This window comes from Leptonotus elevatus, chromosome 13 (assembly GCF_054856555.1).
Source record: "Leptonotus elevatus isolate MCC_2025b chromosome 13, RoL_Lele_1.0, whole genome shotgun sequence".
Taxonomy (NCBI): domain Eukaryota; kingdom Metazoa; phylum Chordata; class Actinopteri; order Syngnathiformes; family Syngnathidae; genus Leptonotus; species Leptonotus elevatus.
Window position 1 is genome coordinate 4,656,093 of NC_141251.1, and position 17,031 is coordinate 4,673,123.

A 17,031-nucleotide genomic window follows, 5' to 3' on the forward strand; every position below is an offset into this window, starting at 1 on the left:
AACTTAAGTACTAGGGTTGGGTATTGATTCTAATTTCCTCAATCGATTCGATTTAAAAAAAGTTCAGTTCGATTTCGCTTTTTCCCCGATTCGATTAGCTTCACTTCACAATCCGATAATGATGAATTATTTAACGTCAATTCTTCTAAATGAAAAACTCCACAAACATTAAAATCCAAATTAAATTTTGTGGAGGCAGTAACTAACACACGTTATAATCACTTAAATGTTACACAAACATTTTCATCAGTAAGGATGAGATGAAAATATTTTCATAATTCTAATCGTAAATATATATTAAAAAAGATTCTGAAGTGAAATAAGTCAGGTCTTTCATAAATGTAAGAAAATACATTTAAATTAATATGAACAGTACATTTCAAGAAAACAGTAAGATACCAAAAAAATGTCGGCCTTTAAAAAACTATTTTCTTATGAATTTCTGGCAAAAAGAGATATTAAAATAATGGTATTATAAATCTATATCAGGCTCGAAAAGGAAAATTGATTCGATATCGGTTATTCAATATTTTTTAAACCCTGTACAGAAAATGTCGGATACTTTAGGACTTTTACTCAAAACGTCTACCAAAGTTACTTTCTGTGAAAATACTTGTACTCGAGTATCACTTTCAGGTACTTCATACAAGACTGCTTTTAGCCTGCCTGTGTTTGAGCTCCGAGCGCGCTATTCCAGCATCCCGCCTTAACCGTCCCCCAGCTTGGGGAGTTGAATCCGGCCCCCTCACTGGAAGACCCTGAAATAAGGCCTTTATCAGCCGGGCCCACACAGTATCAGGGGGCTCCTCCGGCTGCCTCTGATGTGAAGGGGAGATGGACGGCGCCTCATGCCGGTCCTCTGGTCGAGCACCAGAACGGGATTGGGGTTGGTGGGGGGTGCTGGTGGTGTTTGGAGGGGGGGGGGCATTGTGGCGTCGGAATTAAGCAGGCATCAAACGAGAAGAGGAAGCCGTTGTTGATGCATTGTCTCGTGTTATTTTAACCGGCTTAGCGCGAGAGCCTCTTCATGCTGGAGTGTTGTGGGCGCTGGATGCCGATGATGATAAGTGGCGCATTCTCTGTTAAGACTGCTAAGCTGCCGCGCTGGCTCCACCAGCAACATACTGTGCGTGTGCCGATTTGGGCTGTGTGGCTCAAGCCTTTTTCAATAGGTTAGCATGGTCTTATCCTGTCAAAAGCGCTGACTTGGCAGTCCGACGCACGGCCTTTATGGTCTCACCAGTGGGAGCACTCTTTATTTCATAATGCTGACTTTTTTTTCTTTCTTTTTTTTGCAAGAGCTTTGAAAGGAGGGGTGAGGGAGGGAGAGAGTTTCAAACACACAAAGAAACTTTTAAAAAATATCTTCATGATGTGTACATGTTTAGAGTGGAAACCTTGTTATGTAGGGTCAAACTAGCCCAATGTAAAGTTTGACAAGAATATTTAGGAATGAATACATTTAGGATGGCCTTTTCCTTTTCAATCCACCCATTTTCATCCAATGGCGCAGCCATTTTGCCATGATACACTCTAAAAACAGTTGGGTCAAAAGTAACCCAATTATGAATCAAAAATGAACCGATCCACTCTATGGGTCATTTTGACCCAACTTTCTAGGTTGTTGTGTCAAATTGACCCAAGTTTAGGATCGGTCCATTTTGACCCATTTTTGACCCAACTGTTTTTAGAGTGTATCGCCCTCAAAGCGAGTTTATAATAGTTTTGGATTGGGCACTTTGACGTCAATACCATTCGGCAGCAGGGGGCGGTATAACGTCAAAATGGCTGCACCCTGAAGTGGATGAAAATGGGAGGATTCATCTGTTTAATTTTTTTCCCGTCAACACAATTTCAATCAAAATAACGTGGTTTGACTAGTGGGGGAACATTGAACACATTATTGAAAATATTTGTTTTGTCTTGCCCATGTTGTCGAAATCGCTCGTATTTGCGGGACATATGGAACTATGTCATGCAAATTAGGAACAACTTTCTTTACCTTAGTGACTAAGGGTGGAGCTAAGAGGTGGCAACTTTTTGAGCGCAAACAGCAAAGCACACTCAAGACAGTCAAAGCTTGGATTGTGTTTACTCTTTTGGAGGTGTAGCACATCATCACCTGAAAAAATTAAAGGCTATTATTTTTATGAACAGACATCAATTTCAACACAAAATTGCTACATGATTATGAAATATTTCTTGAAAATAAGCAAAACTTGATACCTTAGCATGCTAATGCTATGCTGCTATCATTATGATCTTTATGATACCCGCTGTCATTACATGGTTGGTTTGTTATGAGAATAATGCAATTTCACGACAACAAAAAAAGTAATTTTTTTGGTAACTTTTTAAGAAAGTGGTAACCTACTAACATTAGACCGCTATCTTTACAACGTGTACAAAGTGTGTTTTGGCTATCATTACGTCAGCTTTGATTTGTTGCTGGGATGGAATGTTACGACAATTTTGCCACTATCCCTAATCCTAATTCTAACCCTCTTCCCACATATTTCAAGATGACAACTTTTTTGCTGCAATATCATTTCCCCCTTTCAGCGTGGTCCTAATATCCTCCGTACGTTGTAAACGCCAACAAGCAACACAGGAATCATTTTAATAATGGCACCAAGAACGTGTAAATAGGCGCTATAAACACACATGGGGTGGGAAATATGTTTTGCATAGATTTAAACTGCGGCATTTTATTTACCGGCCTGCTGAATAATGGCCTAGCGAAGATAGTTGGAGCTTTAATTCCTGTCGTCTGTCGTATTCGGGCCCATTAAGTGGCGTCATATGTCATGTAGCTGACACCTCTGCCATTGGCTACGGCTTGTTTAAAGCGGCCGTGACGTGTTAATAGCTTAGCCATCAGGACTTGTTCGATTTTACTACCCTTTCAGTTTGTTCCGTCTTGAGTGTGTAATTTTTAGGATTTTTTTTTATGGTTTGAGGCTGTTAATTAACATGATTTAGGCCTAATCTGGTAGAAAATGAAAAAAGATGCAAATTTCAAGTGGTGAGTAGAATGAAACCTATTTTTGCCCAAATTGTATGATGATATAGCAAATAATTTCAAAAATCAAGTTTCCTTCGGTTTAAATTGGCCAGAAGTGACAATGATAGAGCTAAAAGGTGTAATTTCATGTAAACATTCTATGACTGATATGTTTTACAGAGCTAAAGTTTTAAATGATAAAATCAGCCCAAAATCCCCAACCCAACCTTACATACAATCTTGTTAAAATTAGTTAAAAACTGTACTTTCATTATGGAAAATTACCGTGTTTTTTTTTTTACAAGAAAGTTATTTCACAGTATTTTTCTGGCACCCCAGTTGATGGATATCCCTTTCGGTTTTAATACAATGAATGCTACCATCTATAGGACATTACAGAAATAGTTTTCACTTTAAAAAAAATTGTCAATTCAAAAAGACATGGTAAAATTACAAATTATTTCTGTTAATTTAAATTAATTAATTAATTAATTAAAAATATTTTTTGGGGGGGTTTAAAGTTAAATTTTACATTTAAATCCATTAAATAACAAATATTTGTGAAATTACGATACATTTGTGAACGAATTTCTAATGGAGTTTTTTGGAAAATAAATATTGTGTTTTTACAGTTACAGTGATTTTAAAATCTATTTATTTTTGTAAATTAAATGATATTTTTTAAATCCAGAAAAAAACAGTAAAATAAAAAGCAAAATTATGTTATACACAGAACATTTGTATCAACTCAGCTAAAATGATGAAAAAAAGGAAGCAAAGTAAACACAAATGTCCACCATAGAGCACGGAGGGTTAATAACGTAATCTGGCAAATCACGACACCTCATCAGGAAGGAGAAAAAAAAACTGCATGAGGGCCAAATGTTTTTGTGGACGGCGTAAAACGCACGCTAATCTGAATGAAAATGAATTTACGCCAGGGCCCTGCTGATGCCAGCCTCCGCCATCACCGGCGCCGCCGCCATCTCGTTCACAGTAAATTTTCACTTCTGCACGCGCGCAACTGATGCTCGGCGGACACCTCGCCTCACTCTCGAGCTGTCTCATTACCCTGCCTTTCAAGTGGCGGGAGAAGAGACGGGGGTGAGAGCGACGAGACGGAAGCACAAGACGACGAGGGGGCAAGGAGGAGACGGAGCGTGTTATTTTTCAAACGCCGTTTTTTTTCCTTCTCTTCCCCTCTCTATTGTTTGCCGCGAGTTCACACCGATTTTCAAAAAAAGTCTCACTTCCCTTTCTGACAGATGTGGTGTCATCGCTGCTGTTTAATTAAAAAGGAAATGGAGGTGATGATTGCAACACAGACGTGATCTGATATGATAATGTATTTACAATCGTCGAGATGAGCGTCATTAAGGATGTGTCAAGGACAAAGTCACCCTGGGAATTTTGCTGGGGGTCCGGAGCTGTCAAGTGTGTTTTTTTCTGAGGCGGCTGTTTGTTGAGATTGTCAGGCGGCCATGACAGTCACAATTAATAATTCGCACACATAGAAAAACAAAAAAAGGAGATGTGATGGTGTTTTATGTTTTTTTTTTTTTTTTTTTTGAGCTTGTGGCCACTTGTAAATGAAAGCGGTTTCCTACCTGCAGAAAAAAAAGATGAGCCCCTTGATACTATACGGGACTCCATTAGGAGACGACTTTGAGTTATTTTATGAATGTTTCATAAGCATATGGAAGCTTCATCAAAACAAATTGTTTCCATTTTGACAATTACCCGCGACAATCGCCGGCCGCACCTGCCTGGGAAGGGAATGAATAATTTCCAGTCGTTTTAATTGCTTATGTGACAGCTAATCATCAAGGCCTTCATTTATTTATCCGGCTTCATTTGAACTTCCTCCTCGGTTGATAACGTATCCAGCCCCGCTCTCTAGAGTCGTGCCACGCTGATTAAACTGTAGCACAAAAAAAAAAACCTCCCTCCGCTATTATGCAGATGCCAGCCAAGGCAGGCCCCGCACAACCTGCGATAATAACATGTAAGATCCGGAAGTTGGTCAGAGGTGGCATATGTACTCTCAAACTCAAATTAAGACTCTGGTAAAAATCCAAGTACCGCTTTAGCTTATTGAAATAAGTATCTGAGACACTGTAAATTAAGTTCTGAGATTGTTTTCTGAAAACGTCATACGTGTTTGAAGACAATTATTTACTGAGACTGATAACTATAGCACTTAATTGTGGAGATAGTTTTTCACAATTTCAGTTTTCCAGATTTTTTGGGCGGTGCTTAAACAGGCCATGTGACACCCATCACGAGTCGCCCCCTCCTCGACCATATAAGAACTTAACTAATTTGCTCCCAAAAATGTATAAACACATTATATTTTAAATGTTTTAAGTGTCCCAAATGTTTAAATGTTTTTTTTATGCTTGAGCATACACAAGGCTTTGCTGCATTCTCTGAACTGCAGAGAACTGGTGAAGCAATCGTAGTAATTACAAAAAGGGCCAGCAGGTGGCAGTATAAGAGATCAACCCGGGCCATGTTACAAACAAGCTGATTTCCCCACAGTTCAAAACTGATTTTTTTCCTGATGAAAGAAGAGTCTCTAATCTTTTTTTTTTGGTAGGTTCCATGTTTTTAAAGCAATAGAACACAATATTCTGTGGCCCTTGCAAAATCAGTCAAAATCCAGTAAAACAGCCGGGAGCGAAGGGGGTTGCTTCACTGAAAATGGCTGGGAATGAATATGTTAAGCACCTCGAGTCGCATCAGCTTTTGTCATTGGCGCATTTACGTTGCATTGTTAGCTAGCTAGCTAGTTAGCTTGCACTCTGAAATACTTCTTCTCTTCAGTTAGTCAGCTGACACCATCAAACAATTTGAAAGTAACTCCATTATCGATCTCAATCACGGTTAACTTGACCTCTCTCTATTCACATCTTGTCTACGTTGCCGTCATCCTCGAAGGTTGAAATAAGTAATGAAAACTCATTTTTCAAAGTAAGTCATAGAAACTGCAGATGTCTCTTTGTAACAAGTGGTCAGAAAAATAAATATGGAATTAAAGTACATAATTGGGTCAAATCTGCTGAACCACATTAAAGTATTTGTACTTCACACCAGTGCGCATCGGTCAGAGCTGTGGAATTCTGGGAAACTTGTTGACGCTTGCAAAATTTGAAAGTTAAAGCACGGCGTGCCATCTTGGCGCCAGTGGGGGGAGCTTGAGCTTGTCTTCTCTAATTGTTGTCGTGATGAGCAGCCAGCCACCAAATGTCATTTTAATCATGTCGCCGTTTAGGTGGCAAATCCATAAAAATTGCCCAACATTGCCTCAAATCAGAGGACAATCTTGACAGTGTGGAGTTATGATGACGACGAACATCTGCACGCCCCCAACTCTCAGAAGAAGCGGCGCATTAGGCCCCGATGTTCCTAGCCGCCGGTGGCTCGTCTGCAGCTGCCGGTGGCGTGCCGGGAATCGGTGTGGTGGCTATGGGGAAATCAGACACTGCCCCCCCCCCCCTCGCCCCCACTCCCACCCCACACACATACACACACACCCCTCCCTGCGCTCTCAGCGTCCCAAGCATGGCCATTAACTGACTGCCAGCAGCTCTGGGAAGGGGAACAACAGATGCCAGCCACTGAAAAGCCTCCAGCTCTTCAGCTCGAGCAATCCCAACTGGGCCGGGACGGGCCTCTGTAGATTTTTGGACATACAGCGAACAAATGTGGACATGAAAAGGGGGGAAGAGGAGGGTTGTCGCCGAGGTAAAGATTTGTTAACCCTCTTGAACTTGACAAGAGACGGCACCCAGGCGCAGATTAGCCCCCTCAAAGCTTGCTTTGGTACGAGGTTGCCGCGTGAATATGTGAATATTGGTGGCAAGTGTGTGCGTGCTTGTGTGTGTTTGGACAAGGAGGGCTGTTTGCACATCCTTGCATGCAGCGGCGAAAGTCACGTTTAAAAGAGTGCGTAATTACACGCTTGTAACATGTTAATTGCACAGTAATTACTTTCTTTTTTTCCCGCATGTCAATACAAATGACTGTGATGTAATAGTGGAGTAATGCACCGAGGTTTTTAACAATTTTGGGGATATCAGAAAAATATGTCCCCAAAGTGAGCAGCACTTTATATCAGTGGCTGGCCTGTCTGCCTCAAAGTCAAGGTGTCCTAGGTTCAAACCTCCTATGATGAATTTAAATGTTCTCCCTTTGCTTTGCTAGCTGGGTGTCAATTGGGTTTGGACAAGATTGGCTGTTTGTACATGCACATCACGTGCAACAGCAAAAGTCATTTTATAACACATTAATTACATTATAATTACACTTCTTTTTTTGTTGTTGCTCTGATTGCATGACAGTAGAAATGGCCTTTTGACATAATTCCATGTACTGTTAACTGCAATGCAATGCAAGGCAATGCAATGCAATTGCAACTTTTGACCAACATTTTTGGAATAGTATCACTCCAAAGGAGCAGCATTGAGAAATAGTGGTTAGCGTATACGTATATATAAAGAGGACAGCATGGTTGACTTGCGGTTAGCACGTTTTCCCACAGTCAGGAGGTCGTGGGTTAAAATTTTGGCTCCTGTGTTGAGTTTCACTGTGTGTCAGTTCTTGTTGTGTGTGTGTGTGTTTGGACATGGTGCTTGTTTGCACACCATTGCATACCGCATTGAAAGTCAAGTTTAAAAGACTGTGTAATTACATGCTTGTAAACATTACTTATCCAGTAATTCCCTTTTCATTTTTTCCCCTCGTCAATCTCCTGCCACTTGAAATGACTTTGTCATGCAATTTCACACAAAGTCAAAACACCTTTAAGGGTAATTCAACCACGAATATGCCTCGCAACACATGTTGAAGTTTGAGAGCCAAGTAAGAAGAACATAAATGAATAAGTAACTTATTCTTATTCTTTTTTTGCCAAAGTACTGAAAAGCGTTCATAACAACTGGAATGTATTTGGTACAAACATTTCTGTAAAATATGGAAGGTGCCTGAGTGGTTTGCATGTCTTCGTCAAGAAGTAATAATAAAACTGTAACAAAGGTAAAAATATATAAACAAATAAGACACTAAAACAGGGAGAGAGTTTGTGTGTGTGTGTGTTAAGTGTAAAATAAAAATTACTACCATGATAGCATTTAGATATTTGGAAACTCAGTTGCTACCAAAGACGTATTTATACGTTTTTGTTGTGTTTTGTTTTTATGCTAGAGCATACAGAATGCGTTGATGCAGACTCTGAACTGAAGGGAATGCTTGAAGCAATGGTAGTTATTACAAAACGGCCAGCAGGTGGCAGCAGAGTATAAGAGATGTGTCCCCCCCACTGTTTTAAACAGATTTGTGAATAATGATGAAACTTAGCTATATTTTAATGCTAAATGCTGCAAAACAGAAACAGGTAGAAATGTACTTTTTTTCCCTATGGAAGAAGAGACTCTACTCTTTCTTTTGTTAGGTTCCATGTTTTTATAGCAATAGAACACAATATACTGTGGGCCTTGCAAAATCAGTCAAAATCCAGTAAAACAACCGGGAGCAAAGGGTTGCTTCAGTGAAAATGGCTGCGAGTGAATGAGTTAATAGGAACTCTGAAGTGGAAAAATACAAAATAGGAGTTTCCTGCTCCCTCTTCGATGTTCCAGTTAAGAGGCGATATGCAGTATTTTGAAACAAGTGAAGACGTTTAAGGGAGGCCTGGCTGGCTCCAAAATTGACAGATAATCCGGGCCCAGAGTCAAATCCATGACCTCTTGAGTGCCAGAGAGACAATCTAATCACCAGGCGTAGTTTAGAACACAATGTGTTTGACCTTGAAGGTTGCACTTTGATTTCCTCCTGCAAAAGAAAGAAAAGTTGTTAAAACCTCACATGTTAAAGTGATCAAATCGTGTCAACGGAAAGAAACGCAACGAAGCAAAGGATGAAGGCCTTAATGTGACCTGCGGGTCTCAAGGTCATTTGCCGCTACATTACATACTTAAGCGGAGCCACTTTGACCACATCAACAAGGAAGCGGGGGACGAATCGGAAGTGGAGGTGTGGAGTGGCGAGGGAGAGGATGGAGGAGGAGGTTTTTTTTTGGGGGGGGGGGGGGGGGTTACGGGGGTGTGAGAGCACAAAGCCTGGGTAAACACAGCTAGCTCTGCATCTGGAACCAACTAAAAAGATGCTTAATAATGCAGAGCCGTGCAGGCGGGCCCTGTGCAGCTGTTGTGTGCGCAGGACCATGAAAGACTCTCCATCTGACAGCTGGCTCCATCTAGCTGGCTCCATCGCCCTCTTCCTCTCCTTCATCCATCCCTCCTTCCATCCATCCATCCCTCCCTCACTCTCTCTCTCCTCCGCGGTCCAGAGCGGCCAAGAGACAGCAGATTAGGGATTAACCAATCCCTGCCTTCCTCATCTGTCCCATCTGCCAAGCAGCCAGGCCTGGGCTGCCGATTCCGCCGAGATACGGGACATGAGCGAAGAGACAAAAGCGGGGACGTGACGCGGGAGACGACTGGGAACCGGAACACGCTTGGCGGCAAAGACTTTGACCGGGATAGACAGAGACGACATCGCCCCGTCGTCGAACTTGAGGCGACTTTAACAATTTAAACTAATGCAGCATTAACAAGGGGAGGGGTGGGCGGGGGCTCTCCCACAATTCAGAATTCACACCCATGCAGTTTTGAGAGTGGTTGTTTGTCTATGTGTAGTACCATGTCCTGCCACAACATACCAGGCAGCACTGAGCTCTACTGGAAAAAATGCAGTGTAATTAACAGCAAGAAGAGGAGGATGCTCCTTTGGTATACTATTTTGCACAGGATAGCTGTGAACGACAAAAATCGACAAGTAATTGACCAGCGTGAAAAGGTTTAAAATTGTATTGCCACAAGGTGGCGACAAAACCCTTTTTTTCTATTCTACAATGTTGAGTGAAGCTGCTCTCAGTTCATCATAGACAACAAGATGCCAATGGGTTTTTATAAGTTTTGACTATAATTTAAAAAAAATGCTCTCGCTATATTGCAGTTTTCACCTATAGTGTTGGATCTTGAACGTATCCCTGCGCCAAGGAGTTTACTGTAATCCGCAGCTTCCCCGCTACGGGGCGACGACGCGAACGTACATTACATTAAAACGCTGCGCACCTGAACAAAGCTGGCACTCCTTTTAAGGTGGCTAAAAATACACTCTTGTATTTTGTCTGGCGAATCAAAGGCGGCACTCGTCTTTTTTCATGGCGTGCCAGCTCACATTTGGCAGCGAGCAGAGAGCACACTTGCAGAAATAATTGCTCTTATGTGTGAGACTCAATAATAATAAAAAAAAGCTTCTGCTTTTCAACTGGGAGGGTGCTTCTCGCTAAGTAACTGCTCTTATACATTATTATAGAAAAGTTGTATTCTTAGTCAATTATAGAAGAGGCCACATACTGTAGCTGTAGCTTAGTTTAAAAAAAAAAAAATTATAATGACACAGCAGCCATTTTGACAGGGCAAATACTAGGGCTCGCCATGGCTTATCAGTGACATTAATTAGGGTTTATTCCATTTGGCTTTAAGAGAGATGTCAAGTGTAAGAGGGAGGTTATAACATTATCTAATAGCGTTACCATATCTTATTGTACTTGAAATGTTTGCCTTTAAAGTTTGTTATTCAGCTCTTCAAGAGTTTCTTTTTTATATATATATAAAAAAAGAACTGAAAGAAAACAATGAAAAAGGAGTCTTTTATGCTATTAGTGCTGTCCAATGAAAAGCATGCAGTAGCGACTTATCTACAGCGTTAATTTTTTCAGTTAATATAAATGCACATTCTGTGCTGTTGATTAAGTGTTATCCAGCGTCAGAAACATCACTAATATGTCAAATTTTAAAAGAACAAAATCCAAAACAAGAAAGCGAATCACAGCACATTCAAACTTAAAGAGAAAGACTAAATTTAATTATTATATTGATAAACACATTATAAATGTTAAGTTTGCTGTGACATTATTGACAGTTCTAGAAAAACTTATTAAAAAATAAATAAAAACAAGTAGCTATTTACGTAAAATTAAGTCCATGAAGACAATTTTTTTTCCAAATATAAATAATTATCTCAAGTCAAAAAAAGGTTTATGTTTAATTAAAAAATAAAATTTATTCTTAAACATTACTGTAAAAAATGTTTTTCCAAATAACTATCGGCAACATTGGTTGTCAGTTTTATGTTAAGCGGGGATGTTGGCAACTGTTGAATGTAACAAAGTAACTTGTAATCTAAAACCAAGTAATCTGTAAAGTAACACAGAGTTACTTTTTCAAGTAGCTGTGGCTTTCCGCACTAAATGAGGAGCAAACTAACTTATGAATCCATTTTCATTTACTGAACACTTTCTTCTTGAATGTTTTACTCTTACAACTTAATTTCTCTCTATGTTTTAGTGCGGTAGTGTCAGGCAGCAGCAGCAGCAGCATTCCAGCTCTCATTTCATATCATAAAAACGATTCAAACTTAAGGGACCGAGTTCAACTCGGCCACTTGGGAATTTGGGAAAATCAGAAAGGAAAAAAAAGTTCCCTCTCCTTTGGAAAGATAGCGTGTGTCTTAACAGGCCCTCAGCTGCAGTACCTGGCTCCCTGTGTGCACACCTTTAAATCACACCCAGGATAGTTGCCTTGTCAAAGCTCTCTCTCGCTCTTTCTCTCTCTCTCTGGCTCGCATCTGAGAAACATTAAAACGCTTCCTCATGCAAGCCCGAGCCTCCCACAGGGCAGCGAGCGGGAGCAGAGCCTTTCTCTCAGGCCCGGCATCCGGGGAGGATAGCGCTCAGTACCGCTCGGAAAGTCCCAGCTCGGACAGCGGTGGTTAATATTTTAATAGCCTACGGCTGAGGCAGTTATCGTCCCCGTGTATTCTTGTTGGTGGCTTTGGAAAGAAAAAAAAAAAAAAACACTCGCTCACGCTGTCTTTCTCACAGTTAAGAACCCGATTTGAGTTTTTAATTATTCTTTTTTGAATTCCCCAAACAGCTCTCCTCTGTTCTTTTTCATTTGTGCGCCGCCGTTTTTCCAACACTTGTATCCAGGGAATGCCTGATAGTGTCCTACTTAACTTTTCACTTTCTTTCCTGTGATTTCTCTTTTTCTTTTTTTTCCCCAAGCACCCACCCACCTCCATTCCGAGGGACTATTACTGATCAATCCTCCAAGCACCTGCATTTATATTGATCACTCGTTCACTTTCCCTTCCTTTGCGACTGAAGCGAAGCCTTGTCAAGCTCAGGTAAAAGTGAGCCGATCCCCTCATGAAGACTTTCCCATTCCACAAGGCTTTGTTTTGATGTGGTCTACAGCAGAATAAGACTCATTGATGCCACTTAGCAACAAAGTAAACCCACGCAAATAGAGCGGAATTTACGCCCCCGAAAATCATTTTAATTGCCTGTATTAAAGTGGTGCCTTCGCTCGTAACACAAAACAGGCATACCTCAAATCATATCTTGCCATTGACATGAATGGAAATGTTATTAATCCATTGTAATCCATTGCAATCCATTTTCAGTGAAGAAGTGGCAGTACAAATTAAAATGGCCGCCCCTTGAGACACTTAATTCATATTCCACAAGCGCAATTATAATCAGAATATCATGTTTTGACAAGAAGAGACACAGGGAACATATTAAAGAATATTTTTTTTAGCCTTGAATTCGTTCAAAACTAAAGATTGTATATTCTGGCAAATATGGCATTTTTCATTTTGGCACCAAATGAAACCATTTTCATTAGCACAATTTGCATTCTGTGAAAAAGATATGTAGCCTCGGCAAAATATAATCAAATTTTAAGGGAGAAAGCAACACATTAAAACATTCTCTGGTCCTAAATAAACCAACTATACGACTCTTGATGGACACACCAAACAATTTCCAGCATCGAACGGGTCTCCAGATGCAACTTTACAACTTTTTGTTGTTTCTGCTCATCAGCACAATAAAGCGAGACCACCAACCCCCCTTTACGCCCCCACCACCTCCCACGGCCCTTCATTTAAAACTAATTACAACTAGAGGAGGCGAGTCAAGTAAGATAGACACAACATCTGCATGTATGGTGGTTAGTGCTCTCACTTGACTGGCTGGCGTATGAGTCAGTGCAAATGCAAATGAATGCATTACAGGTTCCACAGTGTGTGTGCGTGTGTGTGTGTGTGCGCTCGGAGCCCGCCGTCAGCACAGCCTGCAGGGAAGGGTCCGGGGTTACGGCATCAGCTGCGAGCGGGAATGAGAGTGGCTGAGAGTCAGACAGACAGCGCCGTGGGTTATTATGTTTGAGTCAGAGCAAACACTCCCGGGAGCACCAGGCCCTCAACCCCCCCCCCCCCCCCCCCCCCCAAAAAAAAAGTAGATTGCAGTTACAGTTGTAACACAATCACAAAATAAGGCCAGGCAGCTTTTAAGAGCAAATTTATATATGCAGGAGGGGGCTCAAACAGCACCCGGAATAATTAATTAGACAAATCTCATCTGGGCACACTTAATTGAAGTGCGCTAAACACGCCGAGCGCTCTCCAAATGGAGAGGACGGGTCAATCCGAACCTCTGCACCTTCCGTAATGAAAGAGAAAGAGGAAGATAATAGCACACATAACCTGCGGCAATTAAAGGGCTCGGGAATGTGGTGAACAAGCTTTGCCCTCTTGGACACTGTTGACCCCCCGGTGCCCAACAAGGCCCCCCGGGGAAATAAGCACTTATTAAAAATGGAGGAACGGGGCCGCAAATCCCGCCGAGGCTGTAATATGCTATAGAGTAATTTAATTCTACTTACATGTATCACTTGGGCTCACGTGCCGAGCGGGAAGCAATTCGGCATTTCATTTGACAAAATATGACCTGTCGAGAGGCGGAATAATAACTTGTGTTGTTGGGTGATTGCAGAATAGGGGGGGGGGGTGGATATCAAAAGAATAAGACGCTATCTGGGCGTAATTGTCATTGCGCGTGTGCCATCTCGCGGCTTCCTAAAATAAAATAAAACCCTCAAAAAATCCTCCTCGTCTACTTAAGGGATTATTTTGAAAGTCTCTCTTTACCCTGCAACAGACTGATGAAAGACACGTCCGTGCTTGATTTGATCATCCTTCATAAAACTAAAAAATGAAATAAAAATAAAAAAACCCGATATATATATGTTGGAATCACAAGTCCTGGCATGGGTTTGGGAATATTGGTTGTACCCTCCTCCAGAGTGAGGGAAAATCCCCCCGGTGTGGCTGCGCTTTTTCTTTGTGCTGTGTAGTTTCACCGCAAATAAACATACTGTCTGTTATTGTGCTCCCACAAGAGCCGCAGTTAAAGAAGTAGACTTTTCCTTTGCTCTTCAAAACTGAATACAGGTCAGCGTCCTACATAAGTTTTGCTGCACTTTTGGAAAAACACTTGCAGCGCATATGTTCACGCTTTTCCCGCAAAATATCTGAATTCACCCCGAAATACAAATCAAGTTTGTGTGCAGTGAGCATATTGGAATTAGTCACTTTTAAACTTTTATGACTGATTATTAATTAGTCCCAATAGAACAACATGGCAGTCAAATTTTGTGCCGTCTAAAACAAAACAAGTAACTAAGTGCCACCATCATGACTAATTTTAAAATAGTGGAATATTATATATTAGACATAGTTTTGAAACATCGGAGTATACCAAGTCTGCCTGTGGCCGAGGTCAACATACGGAATATATATATATATATTTTTTTACGTTTAAAATAATTTACTTTAACCTCCAGGATTCCTTGGCGTACACTGGCCAATGAACCCAGTGTGTTTTTTGTTGTTGTTGTAAAGTTTAAAATCCGTCCATGTGTTCCGTCATACCAGCTAGCTTGCTAGCGCTAAGCTAACCTGTGAGAGTTCATCTCTCTGGTCAAACTTCTAAGTTTGCCAACTCCCTTCGTGCTAGGATGTCATCAGAGTCCAACAGAGGCGTAATGACAAAGCCGCGTTTGATACACCGTCCGTGTTCTGTCATACCAGCTAGCAAGCGCTAAGCTAGCCTGTGAGGGTTCATCTCTCCGGTCCAACTTCTAAGTTTGCCAACTCCCTTTGTGCTAGGATGTCATCAGGGTCCAACAGTAAATAAAGACAAAGGTGTGTTGATACACTGCCGAGATGGGCTATATTAACTGATACAGATTTTTATAATGCTCATTAGCCAGCTAAACATTCCCATAAGCATTCACCACCGATTCATTCTGATTATCAGGGCGAAATATTATATGTAATTGCAAAATTACGTGTTTTTATAATATATCGTAATGCTCATTAAGCCTCATTTTTGGCTTTATGTAAAAATAATATATATATAGCATTTGCAAAAATGCTAAATGGTAGCATTTTAATGGCAAAATTTAGTATTTTTTTGTGGCAAAAATTTGCATATGGAAAAATATCGTAACAGTTAGCATTTTTTTTGTATGCTACTGCAAGATGTGCCATTTTTTTGTCTAGCACTCACTCATTCAGCAATAGTAAAGTTAGCCCATAAAATCTGCCTTGATTTTGTATGATTTGCCAGAAAATTCCCGCGGGACCCTGTTGACCATGATGATAGCTACAGATGAACATTTAGGTATGAAACAGGAGGGACCCGTGGCACCATGAATAAAACAACTGCTGCAGGGGGAGCAATTTGGGACATCTGATGAATATAAAAAAAAAAAAAAAGCATGAAAAAAATAAACAGGCTCTTCTTGAGCATGCACGCGCGCTTGCCTTTGGAAGAGCGGCCATGCCCCGTGGACACATAAAGGAGTGCAAAGGAGTGATAGGACGCGGGGGGATAGGGCAAGGACACGCGGCGGCCCGCCCCTGGTCATCGGTGACAAGAGCGGGGGGATGTTAAACACACAGTGGGCTGACTCCACACTTTGATTTAGCACTTTTGCCTAATGTTACTAAAGGGGGGTGAGGCCGGCTGGAGATGGGATCAGCAGATCTGCTCATAAAGAAGCTTCACGTCGCCGCCTCGCCTGCAGTCTGACGCGCCAGCCGGCTTCTCGTTTGCGTGCGTGTGTGTGTGGCGAAGAGTGGGGTGGTCCGCCGACCGGAGAGAACAATACACAAAGGGCGTCTAACGATTCCATATTGATGGCGGGTAAATGGCTTAATTTGTCTGTGGTGAGGGCTGTATTGACTCCAAACACATGATTTAATACATATTAATATTAGATGAATCACTCATTAATGGATGCATCAGACAAACCGTAATATTGTGTCGTAAATAGATTGTGGCCTTTTTAACAATTTATGCTGAAGGATTTTTTTTTTCCTCCTCTAACTTAGGAAATTGGTGCAATGTGGATGCGGCATCATAAACAGCACCACACGCAAACACCAGGGTTTTGGATTTTTCATTATAATTAGTTTTATGTAGTTTTTCAATTCTGTTAGTTTTTTGAAGGCAAGATTGTTATTTTTATTAGTTTTAATTTTTTCGAAAATGCTTTCTTTTAGTTTAGTTTTAGTCCAAGTTTCAGTTTTTTATTTTTATTTGTCAAGTGCAAGAAAAAAGGTCACTAAGTATTATGTAATAAAGTAAAATAAACTGTAATTCTGAAACTGACCTGCCTTCTCCCTTAGCTATAGATGTACAACAATACTAAAATGAATACATTTAATAGAGGTGGGCACGTACCTCTGTTTCTTTTCCGTTGCAGATGGATGCCCACGTTTCAGGCGGGTGCCCACATTTTTGGCAAATACGTTAAATACACAGAGCCAAGCAAAAATACACAGACTGAGCTCTCACTGAAGCAGGTTTTCGTCCGGCGATCCGGGTCTGTAAAGATGTCAGTGTATTTTTTTGAGACGTAATACTTACCATGCATATTTTCATAGCTATGTGACAAATTTTGGACGTGAGGATTTTGAATGATTTTTGAAATCACATCAAAAACCTGTTTTAAAGGTCTTTTCAGTAAAAAGCTAGATTTTTTAAAAAATGTGCCTCTTAATTGCTTAACTCATTTGCTCCCAAAAACGTATACAAAAAGTTT